The 20,684-nt window shown below is 43.5% G+C and overlaps 1 protein-coding gene and 1 pseudogene across 5 annotated transcripts in view; one reads left to right on the top strand and one right to left on the bottom strand.

The window, feature by feature from the left end:
• Positions 1-20,684, top strand: part of LOC118675952 (guanylate-binding protein 6-like) — a 143,112-nt gene that overhangs the window by 100,055 nt on the left and 22,373 nt on the right. For 2 of the 5 annotated variants that reach the window (XM_036349029.1, XM_036349025.1), the window contains exon 1: positions 19,969-20,125. The exons of 2 other annotated variants lie outside the window; for them this stretch is intronic. The gene's annotated coding sequence lies outside the window, so the exon portion shown is untranslated. Of the gene's footprint in view, positions 1-19,968; positions 20,126-20,684 lie in introns of those variants that run through there. One more of the 5 variants, XM_036349026.1, reaches the window with a different exon arrangement.
• LOC118675956 lies at positions 15,800-16,129 on the bottom strand (annotated as a pseudogene).

Below are 20,684 nucleotides of genomic sequence, written 5' to 3'. Positions count from 1 at the left end.
AAGTCCCACTGATAATATCAAATGGAGTCATAAAGTTTTCTGTCGGACTATCAGTGTACATGTATACATTAAAAAATAAATGTATTTTTCATCATCATATACTGTGTTTTTGTCGCTCGAATGAATTTTATTATTTCTTCAAGGTTTTTCACATACGTACACCTTAAGAGATATCAAGTAGGTGGAACATGTTCTCAAAAAATTAGGGTTGGCACGCAGAAGAATTTTGAGTCAGAGATTTTGCTGGTTTTGGCATGCACTCACAAAAAGGTTGCCCACCCCTGGTTTAGTGGAAATAGAGTTATCGTAACTCAACACAATAAAGGCCACATATGACAAACCTACAGCCAACACAATACCATATTTTTCCTGTTAAGACCCCCTCATGTATAAGACAACCCCCACTTTTCCAACCCAAAATGAAGAAATCAATATTTTAAACATTTTTTTTTCTGGTTTTCCTATTAAGGTATTCTTCTTTTTGGGCATCTTAAGGAGTTGTTCTTCCTGTTTTCTCCACTGTCTGATCATACACTCATTGAAAGGAGATCCAAATTGTCTCTCAGCAGCTCTATCTCCATGCTCTTTTACATAGCTGATTACATTCAGTTTGAATTTTGCAGAGTAAGACAATCACTCACTGGTTTTATCTTTTTATTTTTTGACATCTTTATGGGCTCAGAATGCTCCTGTCCCTGTTTCATCTGAGCACTCTCCACCTCCACCTCCAAATACAGCATCAACTGACATCAGTAACAATAAGACATGTGATTGGAGGAAGCCTATTTGATAGGGTATGGTTGACTATGCACCCATACATCTCCTTCCTTGGCTGACATTCATGTATAAGATGCCCCTAGATTTTCAGTCTAATGACTTTAAAAAAAATAGCGCCTTAAACACGGAAAAATACAGTACTAAAGGTTATCCACTTTCACCACTCTTATTCAACATAATACTAGAAATCCTAGCCACAGTAATCAGACAATAAAGAGAGATAAAAGGCATCCAAATTGGAAAGGAGGAAGTAAAACTCTCATTATTTGCAGATGACATAATATTGTCCATAGAAACTCTGAAGATTCTACAAGGAAACTATTAGACTTAATAAATGAATTCGGCAAGATGGCAGGATACAAAATCAACATCCACAAATTGATGGCATTTTTATACATGAATAATGAATTCTCAGGAAGAGAAACTAAAAAAGCAATACAATTTACCATTGCAACAAAAAAGATAAGATACCTAGGAATTAATTTACTGTAGGAGGTAAAAGACCTGTACTTGGAAAACTATAGGACTTTGAAAGAAGAAATAGAGGGAGACACAAACAAATGGAAGCATATAACATGTTCATGGATTGGAAGCATTAACATCATTAAAATGTCTATACTACCCAAAGCAATCTGCAGATTCATTGTAATCCCTATTAAAATACCAATGGCATACTTCACAGAGCTAGAACAAGTACTCCAAAATTTTATATGGAATCATAAAAGATGCCGAATAGCTACAGCAATCTTGAGATAGATGAACAAAGTATGAGGGAATCACAATACTGGATATCAATCTATACTACAAATTTGTTATAACCAAAATAGCCTGGTACTGGCAAAAGAAAAGGCATATAGATCAATGGATCAGAACAGAGACCCAGAAATTGACCCACACCATTATGGTCAATTAATATTTGACAATGGAGGCAAGAACATACAGTGGAGTAAAGACAGTCTTTGCAACAAATGGTGATGGGTAAATTGGACAGACACATGCAAAAAGCGGAAACTAGACCACACCAACTTACAGCAAACACAAGAATAAACCTAAGGTGGATAAAAGACTTAAAATGTAAGGTGTAAAACCATAACAATCTTAGAGGAGAATATAGACAGTAAAAATCTCAGACAACACACATAGGATATGTTTACTGATACATCTCCTAGGGCAAAGGAAAGGAAGGAGAAAATAAATAGGACTATCTATATATATAAAAGCCTAAGTGACTGAACAACTGAAAGACCAGTTGAATGGTCGCTATGATGCACACTGACCACCAGGGGCAGATGCTCAATGCAAGAGCTGCCCCCCTGGTGGTCAGTGTACTCCCACAGCAGGAGCACCACTCAGCTGACAGTCTGGCACCAGATGCAGGGCTCACAGCTGGCCACCACAGTTCAGAGACCACAGTGGAGCATCAGTGAGCCTACCGAGTGGCAGCAGCAGCAGGCACAGTGGGATTGGGATAAGTGGGAGCAGGGCTCCAGGACTCTGGTTTCTCCCTGGCTGCCTGCCGCTTGGCTCACTACTACACCCTTTGGGGTATGTAAGAATGACAGTTTCTACTCAATTCAGGGTGGGGGTCCCCACTGGGGTGCCTGACCAGTCTGGGTGAGGGGCTGAGGGCTGTTTTCAGGCTGGCGGGTGACTCAAGCTCCCAACCTGTCCTTTTTTTCTTTTTTTTTTCTTTTTTATTCTGGGCCAGCTTTAGCTCTGAGTCTTGGCTCCAGCTCTGAGGCCTCGGCTGCTGAAAGCAGGTATCTGGTTTGTTTGGGTTCTATAATCAAAACACTGTTTCAACTCCAGCTCTGAGATCCGGGCTGGCTGAAAGCAGGTTTCTGGGGTTTTGTTTAGCTTCTATATTTGTAAAAATGTTTCAAACTGCAAGCTCAGAGGCCAGCAAGGCAGGCGGGGAACCTTGGAGTCCTCCATCACTGAAGCAAGCAAGCCTCATGTTTGCTTCAAGCTGCCTGGCTGCCGGCTGCCATCTTGGCTGGCAGTTAATTTGCATATCACCCTGATTAGCCAGTGGGAAGGTACTGCTAATTACCATGTGACCAGCTGCAAACAGCCATCAGCCCTTCACCCAGGCTGGCCAGGCACCCAAGCGGGACCCGCACCCTGATCCAGGACACCCTTCAGGGCAAACCAGCTGGCCCCCACCCATGCACCAGGCCTCTATCCTCTATGGTAAAAGGGTAATATGCCTCCCAGCACCGGGATCAGTGGAGCCGCGAGGCCTCCAACACCAGGAACAGCGTGACAGGGGGCAGCGCCCAAACCCCCTGATGGCCCTGCGGCTCTGTGTGTGACAGGGGGTGGGGCCACAACCTCCCTATCCGCCCTGCTCTGTTCATGACAGGGGAAGGCGCCCCAACCCCCTAATCAGCCCTGCTCTGTGTCTGATAGGGGGGAGCTTCCAACCCCCTGATCGTCCTGCGGCTCTGTGTGTGACAGGGTGCGACACCCCAACCCCCGCCCCCCACGGGCCCTGCTCTGTGTATGACAGGATAGAGCTAACCTGTCATATATTTGCTCTGGAAAATGACAATGATAGGTGCTGGAACTCTTATATACAATGTTTTCCCTCTTCTCTTCAAATTTCACACCATTACAGTCATTGTACCCTACCCCAGCTTTAGTAAAATATAATTGTGTGTGGAAGCACAGGACTAGGTTGGAATGTCTGTAAGGAGGATTCTCTGAAAGGTCAGGGGCCTCTGAAGGGACCTTACCAGCCCCTACCTTGACTTTTCCAAACAAGTCAAATCCCCCGGGGTGTTTTGCAAGAACCTCTATGCTTGAATCTTTAAAGACCTGACCTTGCCCTGACCGGTTTGGCTCAGTGGATAGAGCATTGGCCTGCGGACTGAAGGATCCCAGGTTTGATTCCGGCCAAGGGCATGTACCTTGGTTGCGGGCACATACCCAGTGGGGAGTGTGCAGGAGGCAGCTGATTGATGTTTCTCTCTCATTGATGTTTCTAACTCTCTATCCCTCTCCCTTTCTCTCTGTAAGAAATCAATAAAATATATTTAAAAGAAAAAGACCTAACCTTGTAGAAGCATATACTTTCTCAAGCATATACTTGCCCTGCTGATTGTATTTAGAGGTTACAATTTGAGTTCAAGCTGTTGTTACAATAAAAAGCCAATGAGGCAGGCGAACAGGACTGCTTTTACTTCTAAAGTAAAACATCCCTTAGCCTCTCTTTCACAGAAACCTGTGGGAGTAATCTGTCCATCCGTCGCTCAGGGTCTGCTGGTCAGCCCTGGCAGCTGGTGCCCCATGTGAGGAGGCCAGGAACGCAATAAAACACTCGAAAACGAAGAGGAAGAAAACAAAAGTAACTGCGCAGTAGGTCATTAGAGCCCGCTTGGGATTTCCAAGTTTGAGGGAATTCTTTCTCAGCCAAGGTTTCATAATGGACCACAGTTGTCCGCAGAACAGCAGCAATATATCACAGTGCTGAAACAGTTATTAAAAGCAGGTGGTTCCTCTTGTTACAGAAGAACAACTAAAAAACTTATTAAAAATTGTTATGACATATAATCCTTGGTCCCCTGATACTGGAACGCTAGACCTTAATTTCTGAGAACAAGTGGGCAGGACTTTAATGAGAAATCAGGACCAGGGAAAATGAGTGCCCTTATCATCATTAACTATGTGGGCTCTTGTTTGAGCTGCATTATTCCCACTTCATATTGAAGATCAAAAGCCTACAGAGCAGCAACAGGAGGATTTACCACCACCCCCTCCTCCTGAAGCAGAGCTTGTAGAGCCTGTAATACCCAAAGCCCCGCTGCTGAAGGAAATATTTCCCATTCCAATGCCTCGGGTATGGGAAGGCTCATCAACTAGATTCTCAGTTATGGGGTCCTGTGTCAGGCAAGCCATGTTAGAAGAAGAGCTTTAGCTTGCCCCGTTATGCAAGATCAACAATGAGCCGCTCTCCTTTAACAGCTTTAAAGAAATAAGGAAAAGTGTTAGAGAAAATGGGGTTAACAATCCATTTACAAAAGGACTCCTTAATGTTTGTCTGAAAATTATCACATGACTCCTTGGAACTGGTAGATTTTGGCCAAAATAAGTCTAGATGCCAGCCAACATTTATTATAAAAAGCAGAATATGATAAGATCTGTGAATAACAGGCTGTTTGTGGGTGTTCACTGGCCACCCCACCCAGGATCCCTTTGGGTTGCATTCTGGCTGTAAGTCCCAGGCACTAAAAGACATCTTCTGATAGATCCATGGAAAGGACTCTGGTTTATTAAGTCTTGTCCATAGGCTGTGTGCGTCTATAAATGTTGTTCATAGAGTGTCTCTGTTTATTGTTGTTTTGTATCTTTGTTGTTTAGTTTAATTTGTTTAAAGATAGGGCATATTTCACTTTGCTGGGGGCCCCCAGCTACTTGTAGCAGGCTGAACTCATAGCAGGGATAGCAGGAACTTCCCAGCAGCTGCTGAGAGTTCTTTATCTTGGGGATGCTCCCTGCTCTCCCTCTCAAGACATCAGCCATTAAAAACTCTTATCTTGTAGAAGTTCTTATCTATCTGTAATGTAACTTAATTACTGATTAATGTTCTTTACTTGCTTTCTTATCTTTGAGGGACTTAGTTTGCACTTCACCATTTTATTGATATAGGAAATCCTCAGTCTCTACTATTTAGGCTTTATGCCACTCAGAGCCCATTTACTGTGCTGCCCATTTAGTATGAAATAAAATTCTAAGGCTAATGTCCCAGTCCACTTTTTGTGAGTACTCATTCATTTACTATAGGTTTTTTTTCTAAATTTCTGTTTTTAAAATCTCTTCTTATATATAAGATTTCATATTATTAGTCTACTCAAAAAGAGAAAAATATAGGAAATAATTATTTAAACTCCTCAAGTATTTATCCTAGAGGGCTGGAACCACAGACATGCCCTTAAATAGGCTACAGAAGCAGCAGCAGTGGAGTGTGGGGGTTGGGGGGAAACTTTCTTGTAAAAAGAAAAAAAATGGTAGTTTTATACTAAAGCCGTTAGAGGCCCAGAAGTTACTGCAGTCCTGAGAACAAACTCCAGGACCTGCTATCTCCCCACATACACACTCACCCTTTCTCCAGCCTCATAAAAGTTGTCAAGGTCATGTAATCTCTGTTATGCTTCTTAAGAATCTATAATAATAAAAGTGTAATATGCTAATTAGACCAGACAGCTGAGCAGTGGAATGACCATCCGGACAACAGTCTGGAGGAAGCTGGGGCTGTGAGGGCCAAGGGAGCTGGGGCTTTGAGGGCTGAGCCCCTTGCACGAATTTCACACATCGGGTCTCTAGTGTAAGTATATTTTCCATTGGAAAAATAAGCCTATACTAAAAGTAAACAAAAAACAGTTTTTCCTATATTTGCCTAAGAAGCAAAGGTTTTATATATATACTAGAGGTCCAGTGCACAAAAATTTGTGCACTGGCAGGGGGTGTGTGTCCCTCAGCCCCACTTGTGCCCTCTCACAGTCTGGGACCCCCTCGGAGGATAATGACCTGCTGGCTTAGGCCTGCTTCCAGGTGGCAGAGGGCAGGCCCAATCCATAGGTGCCTGCCCCGCAGCCCCTGGTCGGGCTCAGAACAGAGCCGATTGGGGAGTTGGGGTGCCGCCCCCTGTCATGCACAGAGCAGGGCGGATCCAGAGGTTGTGATGCCACCCCCAGTCACACTCAGGGTAGGGCCGATTGGGGGGTTGGGGCGCTGCCCCCTGTCACACTCAAGGCAGGGTCGATGGGGAGGTTCTGGCACCACCCTCTGTCATGCACAGAGCAGGGCAGATCAGGGGGTTGGGGCGCCTTCCCCTGTCACACACAGAGCAGGGCGGATTGGGAGGTTGCGGCGCCACCCCCTGTCACGCTCAGGGCAGGGCTGATTCGGGGGGGTTGTGGCGCCACCCCCGTCACACACAGAGCCCACTGATCAGGGGGTTGGGATGCTGTCCCCTGTCAGAAACAGAGCAGGGCCAATGGGGGGTGTTGGGGTGCAGCCCTGTCAAGCTCAAGGCAGGGCCGATCAGGGGTTTGGGGCGCTGCCCCCAGTCACCCACAGAACAGGGACTATCTGGGAGATGCGGTGTTGCCCCCTGTCATGCTGCTGCAGGGGCCCTGAGGCCTCGAGGCTCCGCTGATCCCAGGGCGGGATGCCTCGCGGGTCTGCTGATCCCAGTGCCGGGAGGCCTCGCAGCTCCACTGATCCTGGTGCCAGGAGGCCTCTTGGCTCTGCTGATCCTGGTGCCCTGAGGCCTTGTGGTTCCACTGATCCCAGGGCCCTGAGGCCTCGTGGCTCTGCTGATCCTGGAGCTGGGAGGTCTCGCGGCTCCACTGATCCCGGTGCCGGGAGGCCTCACGGCTCCGGCTGATTCTGGACGGTGAGGCCTTGCTGCTCAGAGCTTCAGGGTTGTTTGGCTTTCCTCCACCACTTGGAGCCTGTGTTTGCAAATTGGCAACAAAGATGGCGGTCAATTTGCATATAGCCCTGATTAGTCAATGGGAAGCGTAGTGGAGGTATGGTTAATTACCCTTTTTGTCTTTTTTTATTTTAAATATATTTTATTGATTTTTTACAGAGAGAAAGGGAGAGAGATAGAGAGTTAGAAACATCGATGAGAGAGAAACATCGATCAGCTGCCTCCTGCACATCTCCTACTGGGGATGTGCACGCAACCCAGGTACATGCCCTTGACCGGAATCGAACCTGGGACCCTTCAGTCCGCAAGCCGACGCTCTATCCACTAAGCCAAACCGGTTTCGGCACCCTTTTTGTCTTTTATTAGATTAGACTAGAGGCCCGGTGCACAAAAATTTGTGCACTTGGGGGGGGGGCATCCCTCAGCCCGGCCTGTGCCCTCTTGCAGTCTGGGACCCCTCAGGGGATGACCACTTGCTGGCTTAGGCCTGCTCCCTGGGGGATTGGGCCTAAGATGGCAATCAGACATCCCTCTAGCAGCCCGGCAGCCCTTGGGGGATGTCCACTTGGCGCGGGGAGCAAGCCTAAGCTGCAGTCGGACATCCTTAGTGCTGCTGAGGAGGCAGGAGAGGCTCCCACCACCGCCGCTGTACTGGCAGCCATCAGCCTGGCTTGTGGCTGAGCAGAGCTCCCCATGTGAGAGTGCTCTGAGCACCAGGGGGGAGCTCCTGCATTGAGCATCTGCTCCCTGGTGGTCAGGGTGTGTCATAGTGACCAGTCATTCCCAGTGTTTCTGCTGTTAGGGTCAGTTTGCATATTTCCCCTTTACTATATAGGATAGAGGCCTGGTGCACGGGTGGAGGCTGGCTGATTTGCCCTGAAGGGTGTCCCGGATCAGGGTGGGGGTCCCCCTTGGGTGCTTGGTCAGCCTGGATGAGGGGCTGATGGCTGTTTGCAGCTGGTAGCACCCCATTCAGGGTGGGGGTCCCCACTGGGGTGCCTGGCCAGTCTGGGTGAGGGGCTGAGGGCTGGTGGGTGACTGAAGCTCCCAACCTCTCCTTTTGTTCTTGTTTTTTTTTTTTTGCGGGGGGGGGGGGTGGATTTATTTACCTTCTATGGCTTTCACTGGAGCTGAGAGCTGGCTCTAGCTTGAGGTTTCTGCTGCTGAAAGCAGGTATCTGAGGTTTGTTTAGCTTCTATAATTGAAACACTGTTGCAGCCCCAGCTCTGAGGCTTCGCTGGCTGAAAGCAGATATCTGGAGTTTGTTTAGCTTCTATAATTGCAACATTGTTTCTTAGAGTGAAGCTCAGAGCCCGGCATGGCAGGCGGGGAATCTTGGCTTCCTCCATCACTGGGGCAACCAAGCCTCCTGTTCGCTTCAGCTGTGTGGCTTCCAGCCACCATCTTGGTTGGCAGTTAATTTGCATATCACCCTGATTAGCCAATGGGAAGCGTGTCGGAGGTATGGTTAATTACCCTATTTTTCTTTTATTAGATTAAATACTAGAGGCCCGGTGCATAAAATTTGTGCATGGGGGGGAGGTTCCTCTCAGCCCAGCCTGCACCATCTCCAATCTGGGACCCCTCAAGGGATGTCCGACTGCAGGTTTAGGCACGATCCCAGATTGGGCCTAAACTGGCAGTTGGACATCCCTCTCACAATCCGGGAATGCTGGCTCCTAACTGCTCACCTGCTTGCCTGCCTGATTTTCCTTAACTGCCTCTGCCTGATCACCCCTAACTGCCTCTGCCTGTCAGCCTGGTTGCCTCCAACTGCCCCCACTGCCATCATGGTTGCCCTACGCAGCCTGCTTTTCAGTTGTTTGGTCATCCCTCACTAACCCCCCGCTGGCCTTGTTGCCCCAGGAAGCCTGCTGGTCATTACTGTTACTGTGATGGCATCCAGACAATTTGCATATTCTTCTATTATTATAGATTAGAGGCCCAGCGCACAAAATTTGTGTGTGAGTATTGTCCATAGGCCTGGCCTGTGATCAGGGCCATCTTCCCAAGCTCCCTGCAGCTGGTCCCACCCTCAGCCGCCACCCATCACCGGTTCCCCATTCACCATTGGGTGATCGGTGCCTGCTGGCAGGGGAAAGGGACCAAGAGATGGTCAGTGCACCTCATAGTGACTGGTCCAGCAGTTGTTCTAGTCATTCTGCTATTAGGGGCAATTTGCATATTACCCTTTTACTATATAGAATAAAGGCCTGGTGCACCGATAGGAGCCAGCTGGCCTGCCTGCCCTGAAGGGAACCCTGGATAAGGTTAGGGGTCCTCACTGGGGGGCAGGGCCGGCCTTGGTGAGGGGCCATGGGCAGTTTGCAGGCTGGCCATGCCCCCGATCAGGGTAGGGGTCCCCACTGGTGGGCGGGACCATCCTAAGTGAGGGGCCTCGGGCAGTTTTCAGGCCATCCATGCCCCCATTGGGGTGGGGAGCTCCCAGTTGGGAGGTGGGGCTGGCCTAGCTGAGGGGCCATGGGAGGTTTTCAGGCTGGCCATGCCCCTGGCTTTGTCAGGAAGGATGTCCAGAAGACATTTGGTCTATCGGTCTAATTAGCATATTACCCTTTTATTAGTATAGGTTATTAAAATAATTATGTTATGTTAATCAGGAACCTGATTACTTTAAATGAATAAATTACTTAATACTATTTAATAATAATAATAATAATAATATATAATAACATAATATATTTGACTACCTTCCCAGGGTTTGAATTTTAAGATTTACTTTCTCATCCTATGAAGAAAAATTTTATACTTAAGATATAAAGGAAGCTCTGTCAAATAAGGAAATAATAATTATATTCTACTTATATATGCATATTAAATAAATTTTAATATGCTTTTATTTATAACTAATTGTTATAAGTTATATTCTGGAATATTGTGTTTTACAGAAAGGACAAGATTCCATATTATTTACATTACACTATGAACTATCTGAATTTATAGAAATACTAGTAAGAAAAATTGGAAGAAACAATTTTATTATAGAGCTGAATAAATAATTATATAGTTTTTGTAACTTTTGTTGAAAATATTGCTAATTCTTAAACTTTTTATGTTTCAGATATAAGGAAGCATTTTTAAAGCAATTTGGTAAGTTATATATTTCTCTTTCTACCTGTCCCTACAAAATTTAGCAATTCTTAATAAGTAGTGATACATTTTATTATATAAATTCAATAAGACCTATTTCCAATTATAGCTATGCTAGTGGCTCAGTGCACGGATTTGTGCACATTGAAAGGAAATTAATTAGAAGAAATATGTTAATATCGCTGTTTGCCCTTTCTCTATAATAGAAGTGTCAGAGATGAAAGAAAATTAGTAAAATGTATATGAAGATAATATTTAAATTAATAAATAAATAAACAATAACAGCATGATATAACAACAAAGAGATTATATAAAAACAACAAAAACATGATATAAAAACAACATCAATAAAAACAATGACTGATAAATTGATTAAACTTATTCTAATATCTCCCTGTATACCACAATAAGAGTGAAAACACTTTCAGAGTGCTTGACTAATTTCCCTTGTGATGAAGCATTTACAACTTTAATTTTAATGTCACACACTCTTTGGACTCGAGAAAAAGCAACATATAACTGACCATATCTGAAAATGGGTTCAGGTAGGAATATTCCTACTCTGTCTAGAGTTTGTCCTTGTGATTTATTAATAGTCATGGCAAATGCTGACATCATGGGAAACCCTCTTCAAATTAATTTAAATGGGAGGCCAGTATCAAAACACACATATGCAATTGGCGCCAGCAGTAGCTTTATGTGTATCACACATGTGCGAGTCAATGTTTATTTTTAAATTGCCAGTGCACATCATATGTATCAGCTGGTTGGACAGTCGGACGGACGGTCACTTAGCCTTTCATATATATAGATGGTTAGGGGTCCCAGAGTGTGAGAGGGCACTCTGCAAAATTGCTATTGTACAGGGTGTGGAATGCAAACGCAAGTGTGCAGTAAACCAGATTCCAAGCCGACAGTGCCCCAGCAACAACATAACCCATGGCCAAAGGCGGAATTGCACAGCTCTGTGAGGAATTGGGCTCCCTCCTCTCTGGTTCTGGGGTGCGTCACCGGAGAACCACCACTGCCAAGTCACCGCACCTTGGCAGGTCCTGAGTTGAGCATCTGCCCCCTGGTGGTCAGTGCGTGGCATATGTACCCGTTGGTCAGACAGTCACTTATCCTTATATATACATAGATTAACCAAGATAAAAACTGACAGTAGGCCTACTTATAGCAGCCATACCTTTATCATCTTTTACAGGACTTAGTCCATCCAGCATTCCACGGGAATCCCTTACAATCCACAAGGGCAGGCCATTATTAAGCATGCCCATTCAACATCAACAAACATACTAGTAAAACAAAAAGGGGGGAATATGGAACTCAAGGACCCAATGAATTATTAACTTGGGGGAGAGGATATACGTGTGTTTCTACCCCCACAGGGCCACTGTGGATTCCAGCTCGTTGAATTAAACTCTCTCTTGGCATGGCACAGTGACTACCAGAACTCCTCCGGCCAGTATAGTATAACTTTTGCTAATAATCTTACTGATAATCCCCCGATTTGCACCACTCACCCCTGTGTCTTTGTTATGGGCCCCAACCTAGTAATAAGCCATAGTTAACCTTTTCTAGCACAGGTTGGAGAAGGAGCTTATTTGCATCCTGTATTACCACCCAGAATATAACCTCATTGAACATCAGCACTATTATGGTGCTTAGAAGACAAGCAGAAATCCTGATCCCTGTTAATCTCACCAGGAAATGGCAAGGCTCATCAGCTATCGAAGTCTTAGAAAGAGCGCTGAGCCAATTACAGCCCAAAAGACTTTTAGGAATGTTCATTGCAGCCATTATCTTAGCTGTTGGTATTCTTACTACTGCCAGTGTCGACGTGGCAGCCCTTTCTGAGTCTGTGCAGACAGCCACATTTGTAGACAATATGGCCTATAATGTAACTAGGGAATTCCCTATACAGCAGCACATAAATAAAAAAAATATTAGCTGGACTATAGGCAATAGAGGCAACTATTGAATATCTGGAGGAAAGACAGGACACTATAGCATACAGGCTTAATTGCGATTGGGAGCATAAACACATATGTGTCACCCCTTTAAAATGGAACAGTAGTCACCATCATTGGATTGATGTTAAAAAGCATCTATGGGGAGTCTTTCATGATAACCTTACTGAAGAAGTAAACATGTTGCGAAGGCAAATTAGAGAGTCCTTACTTGCTATCAATAAACACGAAACACAGCCTAGTGCTTGTACTACGGTAAAGGGGCATTTGGAGTGGATAGATTACACCACACAGTTTCCTAAAATCAATTGGTACCTGATCTGGCTAACCATTGCTGTCATCATAATTCTCTTTGTTTTTCTTATACTCCACAAAATCAGAACTCGAGCAGTGAACACGCTTCACAGACCCCAACCTTCCAAAGCAGAAAGTTCACAGCCTCCCTCTGTCTTCTGCAGCCAGCAAAACAAAAAGAGGGGAGATGTGGGGAAGCACGGGACTTGGTTAAAATGTCTTAAGGAGGATTCTCCAAAAGGTTGGGGGGTCTCTGAAGGGACCTTGCTGAAGGCAGCAGCTCCTACCTTGACTTTTCTAAACAAGTCTGATCCCCCCGGGGGCTTTGCTAGAATCTCTATGTTTAGTCTTTAAAGACCCGACCTTGTAGAGGCATGTGCTTTCTCACAGATACTTACCCTGCTGATTGTATCTAGAGGTTAATTTGAGTTCAAGCTGTTATAATAAAAAGCAAAGGAAGTAGGCGGACAGGATTGCTTTTACTTCTAAAGTAAAACAGTCCCTTAGCCTCTCTTTCACAGAAACCTGTGTCAGAGTAATCTGTTCATTGGTCGCTCAGGGTCTACTTGTCAGCCTTGGTATTATTGACATATATGTATAACACTGTATGAGTTTAAGCTGAACAGTAAATAGGTTTTAAAATGATCTAATCTAAAGGCTTTCCAGCCAGAAAAACAATCGCTTAGGTTATTTGAGGCCACGGGAAATGGCATTTCGTGGAAACATAATTCATGTTGAAACTGAAAGCATTGAAGAGCTACTTTAATCACAGGCTCATTTCTAAAAAATCAGCTGCCTTTCTGTAAGAACAATCTTTGAACCTGGTCTTGACGATCTCAATCCATGTCAGAGTGGGTAAAAGTGTTCAGACAATTAAAGCGCTCTCCCCAATGTGCTTTGCACACTCTCTTTGGACTCCACATTCTTCCACTGGGGTCCACTTGTATTTCATGGGCCAAAAAATTCATGGAATGTGCAACTGCTGCTTGTTTGGGAACTTGATTAAAACTCCAGAGAACTACGGGGAATTAAATTTACACTGTGTGCACCTATTTTCCTATGGTACAATTTACCGTAGAGTTTCCAAAACAAAAGTGTCTGGGCATTATTTGCACTTTTAGAGTTGTTCACACACAGCCTCCTTCTTTCTTATAGCAGAATAAATATTGGGATGCCATATTATAAAAAGATAAAAGGAAGGTTTATTATTTTAACAATTGACCTCCAATTACCTTTTAAAAATTAGTGTGAGAGAGAGAGGAAGGGAGAGGAGAGAGAAAAATTCATGTGAGAAAGAACCATCTCCCCAAACGCGTCCAAACCTGGGACCAAACCCATGATTCTTCCATGCAGGGACGTTGCTCCAACAAACTGAGCCATACTGGCCAGGACTGCCTCCAGTTCTTAATAGAGAGGGAAATGAGTGTGTTTTAAAAATTCATTCATGTCTGTTGGAGAAGAGGATGGAACACAAGGATGTGTCAGCAGAAACCTCAGCAATAAAAAATGGTGCCCAATTGGTTTGTAAGAGAAAGTTTAATTAAAACCACAATGAGATATCACCTCACACCTCTCATAATGGCTATCATAAAAAATCAACAAACCACAAGCGCTGATGAGGATGTGGAAGAAAGGGAACCCTAGTTCACCACTGGTGGGAATGCGGATTGTTGCAGCCACAATGGAAAACAGTATGGAGTTTCCTCAAAATATTAAAAATGGAACTTTCATTTGACCCAGTGACCCACTCCTGGGAATATGTCCTAAAACCCCCAAAACACCAATCAGAAAGGATATATGCACCCCTATATTCATGGCAGCATTATTTATAATAGCTAAGATTTGGAAACAGCTCAAATGCCTATCAGTAGATGAGTGGATAAAAAAGCTGTGGGACATTTACACTATGAAATACCATGCAGCTGTAAAAAACAAGGATCTCTCATCCTTTGGGAGAACATAAATGGACCTGGAAAATATTATGCTAAGTGAAATAAACCAAATTGAGGAAGACAAACATTATCATTTTTATGTCTCCTAGTATAGAAATCGAAAATTTTCTCTGTTCTTTAACTGATTACATTATAAATGGAAATATTTAGACTTAAATCATGAAACCCAAAATTACTTGCCTTAGTCTCCTCAAAACAATTCAAGGACCTTATAATACTTGATCTATATGCAGACTCTTTGAGAATTATATTATGTTAATTTTATCTGCTCTTTTTTTAATGCTGGAGTACATTATTATGATTTTTAGACAGTCAACATTTATTGTTTCACATATCTATTACAGTTTTGGATCTGCATTCACTTTTATAGTGCAGACATTATATTTGGGCTCTCTTTATTTTTGCCTAAAGTAAAATAGATTAGATTTGTCTATATGCAATCTTCTCAAAGGGAGGGGTGAGGGGGTGTGGGAAGAGATTAACCAAAGATCTTATATGGACACAGACAATCGGGTGGTGAAGGCCTGAGGTGGGACAGGAACCAGGTGGAGGGGGACAATAGGCGGGAAAAGGACACTGTAATACTCTCAACAATAAAGATTTAAAAATATGAGACTTTTTTTATATTTTATTGATTTTTTGCAGAGAGGAAAAGAGAGGAATAGAGAGTCAGAAACATCGATGAGAGAGAAACATCGATTAGCTGCCTCCTGCACACCCCCTAACTGGGGATGTACCTGCAACAAAGGTACATGCCCTTGACCGGAATCGAACCTGGGACCCTTCAGTCTGCAGGCTGATGCTCTATCTACTGAGCCAAACTGGCTAGGGCGAGACTTTTCTTTTTAAGAATTTCCTCTAGTCCACCAAGCTGAGCACACTTTGTGCCAAATAAACACACTTTCAACAACATGGTTGGTCATTTTTTCTGGAGTTAAAATAAGAGAACATGCCAAAATTTCATTGCAGTTCAAATCTTATTAACCTCCCTCAGTTTAAGAACTCATTTTAATAATTCTTCCTTTACCAATATTACACTTTTGTGACTTACAGTTATAAAATATATTTTTAAATATACTTTTTTTAATAGAATACTACTGGTTTTTATTTGACACAGAACACAATATGACTGCAGGAATAGAAAACTGAAAAGGCAAAGCAGAAAAGACCTGGTTCTTTCTAACTTACTATTAAGTAACAGGAGGGTACGTCATTAAATGAATTAACACAGTTGAGCTTGATGGAAGAATATTCTTTGTCTAGTGCTCATATTTTTGGAATTTTCACTCTCTGTTGTTCAGTGGATGCATGTGCCATGTTTTGAGCCCAGAGAGATGTAGTGGAGGTGAAAAGTATGATGACAGATTTCCCATGCATGGGTGCACTTTTCAGAAGAGGCCGACGTCTGGTGAGCCTGCATTCTATGCAAAGACTCACAATGTGGTTCCTGAAGATGGCACAGTTATCAACCACAGTGTCCCAGGCCCAGAGGGCTACTGCATTCCACTTTTTCACTTCAAAGCACTTCTTACCAGTGCGCTGTGTGTGCCGCTCAGCATGTCCAGATCCATTGTTGCCACCATGTTGGAAACACACAGTCTGCATAAGATAATTTTTCTTGCAAATAATTTCCCACCATGGAGTATGCACAGAATTACAAGTATGTTACTTGTGGGTCTGGGCAGGGAGCTCATTTGTCACCAGTTATTCTTTTCCATTTACTGTTTAGATAACAGATGTGGGTAACTCAACCTTAAACCTTACAGATGTGTACAATGCCTTAGTGGATAGATAACAACAGAATTCAGGAAGGAACCTGAAATCTCTGAAAGACCAGTTGAGCCTATAGTGGTGGGGCTGTAATATGCCTTCTAAGCTATAGCATCAGCCTCTTAAATGATTTTTTAAAAATTGAGATACAGTTCATATACCATACAATTCACCTATTTAAAGTGGGTTTTTTTTCATGTGTGAAACCATCACCACTCAAATTTAGACCACCTTTATCATCTTGAAAGTGAAACCTAGTACACTTTAGCTTTTACCTTCCTGTTCCCCACACACTCTTCCCCAACTCTAAGCAACCACCTCTATTCTCATGTTTATGAATTTGGCTATTTTGGACATTTCATATAAACGGAACACTAAAATACATGATTTTTGTAACGGCTTCCTTCACTTAGCATAATGATCTCAAGGCTCATCCATAAAATGGATTTCCAACATGGCTCTGAGCATGCATAGTAACCATCAAAGTCTCCACCTGCCTGTGCAACATTGCTCATGATCCAGGTCCCAGTTGATTTTTCTACTTTGTTCCTAGGAGCCCGCTACACTGGCTACATTGGATTTGGCTAGTATCTAGGATTTACCTCCTACTTTTGTATATTTGCTCATTCCCTTCCTTTGCTTTAAAATATCTTTCCTCCAATCATTCTTTTTTCAAAATGTTGTCATTCTTTAAGACCCAACAGAAATAAGACTTTTCTATGAAGTCATCTATAAACGTTCCTAACCCTTCCTAATATAAATAACTGTTGCTTTTGTAGACACAAGCACTTTTTTCCTACCATTGTTTCTTAACACTGATCACTTCTTGCTTTATTTTATATTTACCTCCTTCAAAGTTTAGATTATCCAAAAATGAGACCCTTATTTGTTCACATTTAAATATGCAAAGGCGATGAGTCTCACAATTATGTTACATGTACCAGTGAAATGTACCACTATGTATTGCTGGAAAACAATAGCAGTGCCAAAATTAAAAAATCCCAAATATAGACAAGTTATAAAGACTGATAAACTAATATCACACATTATGATTATGTTACAACCATGAAAATAAGTCTAAGATATAATCTCATATTAAAAGACAAACATTCCCATGAGAACATAATCGGTAATATTTTATCATATATTAACGAAGGAGATTTCAATTTTCAGATTTTTAATTTATGTTATGATATTCTATGTAACAGCTTTCTTGGAACAAGTATTTCATTTTAGTAATCTACTTATGATAAATCTATAAAAATAAATCTAACATCTAGCTGCTGATACTTTGTTTTTACTATGTTGTCAAAGAGCCAATTTCAACCAAACATATTGATGAAAGTGGAATTAACATTTAAAAGTCTTTGAGGAGAAACCAAGATGGCGGCATAGGTAAACACCAGAAATTGCTGCCTCCCACAACAACTTCAAAAATACAACGAAAAGACAAAACGGACATCATCCAGAACTACAGGAAGGCTGGCTGAGTGGAAATTCTACAACTAGAAGGAAAGAGAAAAGCACACTGAGACTCGGAGGAGCTGCAGAAGTAAAGTGCAGAGGTACGGAGGCTCGAGCGTGCATGGGGAAAGGGGCTGGCACCTGAGGGCGCGGCTGTCTTTCTGAATTGGGAGGGAGTCACAAGCCCCTGACTGCTCTGAACTCCAGTTCCCAGAAGTCTCTGGGGACCCAGGACTCATACGGGAAGAAACTGGACTGTCTGGCAGCAGGCAGAACTCGGAACTTGAGGGCGGCTTTCTCTCAGAGGTGCTTGCAGCAATTACCAGGACACTGAGATGAGGGGCCCCTTAGTGCAGGGCTGAGGATCAGCTATAGCTGCTTGCTCCGCCCTGTTGATTCCCTGAGACCCTGCCCCACCCAGACTGTGGCAGAGGCTTTTGCATATGACTGCCCTGGCCCTTTGCAATCTGAAAATTACCTAACAAATTGCAGCTGGGCCAGACAGACCCAGAATTTCTAAGAGATTCGAAGGCCCCACAGAAGCTTGCAGTGCTTCACAGGTGGGCCTCATCTGGGCACCTCCAAACTCCAAAAAAGGAAGGGGAATCTGCAGATCTCTTCATAGCTCCTGCTGGGTAGCCTCAGGCAGAGGCTAAATTAGCACCTCTTTAGATCCAAGAGCCAGTGTACCCAATGGTCAGAGTGGGACCATCCAGATTACAACTCCTCAGATCCATAAGGGACACACTCAGGGGGCAGACTCAGTGAGCACCAAAGCCCCACTGAAGCAAGTCTTGCCCCAGAAGGGTTTCTTCAGCACAGAAGTTCTCCCACTGCAGACACAGCTGATTCTCACAGCCAATTGGCCAAGAGGTCAATTCCTCCCAGTGAGCCTACAACAATCAAGGCTTAACTACAACAAGACTACAACAATATTGTTCACAAAGCCCACAAAGTGGTGCACCAAGAGTGTCCACCTCAGGTAATTGGGGAGGCTGAGCCACTGGGCCCTATATGACACCTAGCACACAAAGCCACTCTACCAACACAGGGAAGCATAAAAAATGAGGAGACAAAGAAACAGGTCACAAATGACAGAAATGGAGGAAAGCAAACTACTGGATATAGAATTCAAATCCATGGTTATAAGGTTTTTCAAGAATTTTCTGGAAACCACTGATAAATTTAGTGAGACCCCGGAGGATATGAAAAAAGACCAACTAGAAATTAAGCATACACTGACTGAAATAAAGAATAATATACAGAGATCCAACAGCAGACAAGAGGATCCCAAGAATCAAGTCAAAGATTTGAAATACAAAGAAACCAACTCAGATAATTCTAGGCAGAGAAAAATAAGCAATGAAACTAACCCCAAATTGTTCTAATAACACAGTTCCTACCTATATCTGTCCAGAAGACAACAGGTATAACAAAAATACTTTGATTACAGTTTTTTTTTTAAAATAGTCTAATAGAGTAGAATCCTGTACAATTACATATTTTTTTCTGCATTATTATTCAGATGAAAATGCAAATATGGGGAATGAAACTTAATAGACAATAAAACCAGAATACAGATAATACTTTTGGCACTTGCCAACTTTTAAAAACTTGTTGATGGTTATGATTTCTTTGTTCATTTTGAATGTTCACTTTTGAGTTTGTATTTTTATGTTATTTCACTGAAAGAAACACTCCGAATATAAACTCAGGACCCTTACAATCCCCCACAGAGACACCACAAAGAAAAACAGCACACAACTGTAAGTGGGAGAATATGCTACAAAATACTAGTGACTATCTCTTGATTGGGAAAATAAGAGATTTATGCACACAGTTATTGATAATGAGGAAGGATAAATTAATAATGAGATTTTTCCAAGAAGCCACAAAGGAAAAGGCAGCCTTAGCATAAAATTAAAACAACAACAAGAAAAACCTTATTGCCTTTCCAAAGTACCTCTGAGAGACAGGCTGCAGACCTGCCAGCCTGCTGTTACTGGCTCACATTCAGCCCTGCAGCTGTGTTCACTGTGGGGTCAGCGAACACAAGCCCCATGAGGAGGCGGTGCCAGCCTGGTGTTTCCAAGCTGGGTGTGGGATAAGGAGGTCCTCCCACCCTGGCCGATCTCATTCCTTTGGGAGGAGGGGGAAGGGGTGAAACAACAGCACAACTTCCCAGAAAAGGATGTGTCCTTTCGATTTTGGTTCTTAACCACACTGTTTCACTGTAATATCCGGCTTGATCTTCAGCTTCTAAAGAGAACTGTGGCACCCCGGGGAGCCAGACACAGAAGGAGCAAGGTGAGAGGAGAGAATTTATCCACTGTCTGCAGCTTAGGAGACAGGTAAGTTAGCTCAGAGACTTGGATTTCCATACGCATGTTCATTAACTAACATCAACAATAACAATGCGTGCTCCAGTGCAGCACACCTGGCACTGGAGGTGAAGGCTCTTCACTGTCAGCCTTGGAGGCAGCTGGCTTATGGTGGGGGCAGAGGAGGGGTGGCTGGAGGGACCTTAAACTGGAGGCACCTCAGCCCCTCTGTTTGGATGGAAGGCTGCTGCAGGGCTGCAGCAGACACAGCTTGTTCCTGGGATGGGCTGATCCCTTTTGAGCACCTTCCCAGGCTGCACAAAGAGCCCTGCCTGGGAACAGGAGGAGTGCATCCTCCATCACCTGCTTAAAGGGGCTGAAGTCCTTTCTGTGACTGAGGAACCAAACTGTCCTTTGCTAAGAAGCGCTGGTTGCAGTCACTTCCTCCATCTTCCTCCTCCCCCTCTCACACATTTCCCTGATGTCTGTGGGACAGTGAAAAAACAAAGACATTGTCTTTAACCATGCAATTTAAATATTAAAACATTATTGTATGAGCTGTATTTAGTATTCCAAAGATTCTATAAAG

This window comes from Myotis myotis, unplaced genomic scaffold (genome assembly GCF_014108235.1).
Source record: "Myotis myotis isolate mMyoMyo1 unplaced genomic scaffold, mMyoMyo1.p scaffold_m19_p_2, whole genome shotgun sequence".
Classification (NCBI taxonomy): Eukaryota; Metazoa; Chordata; class Mammalia; order Chiroptera; family Vespertilionidae; genus Myotis; species Myotis myotis.
Note: the sequence above shows the minus strand (reverse complement) of the source record. Positions and strands in the feature narration are given on the sequence as shown.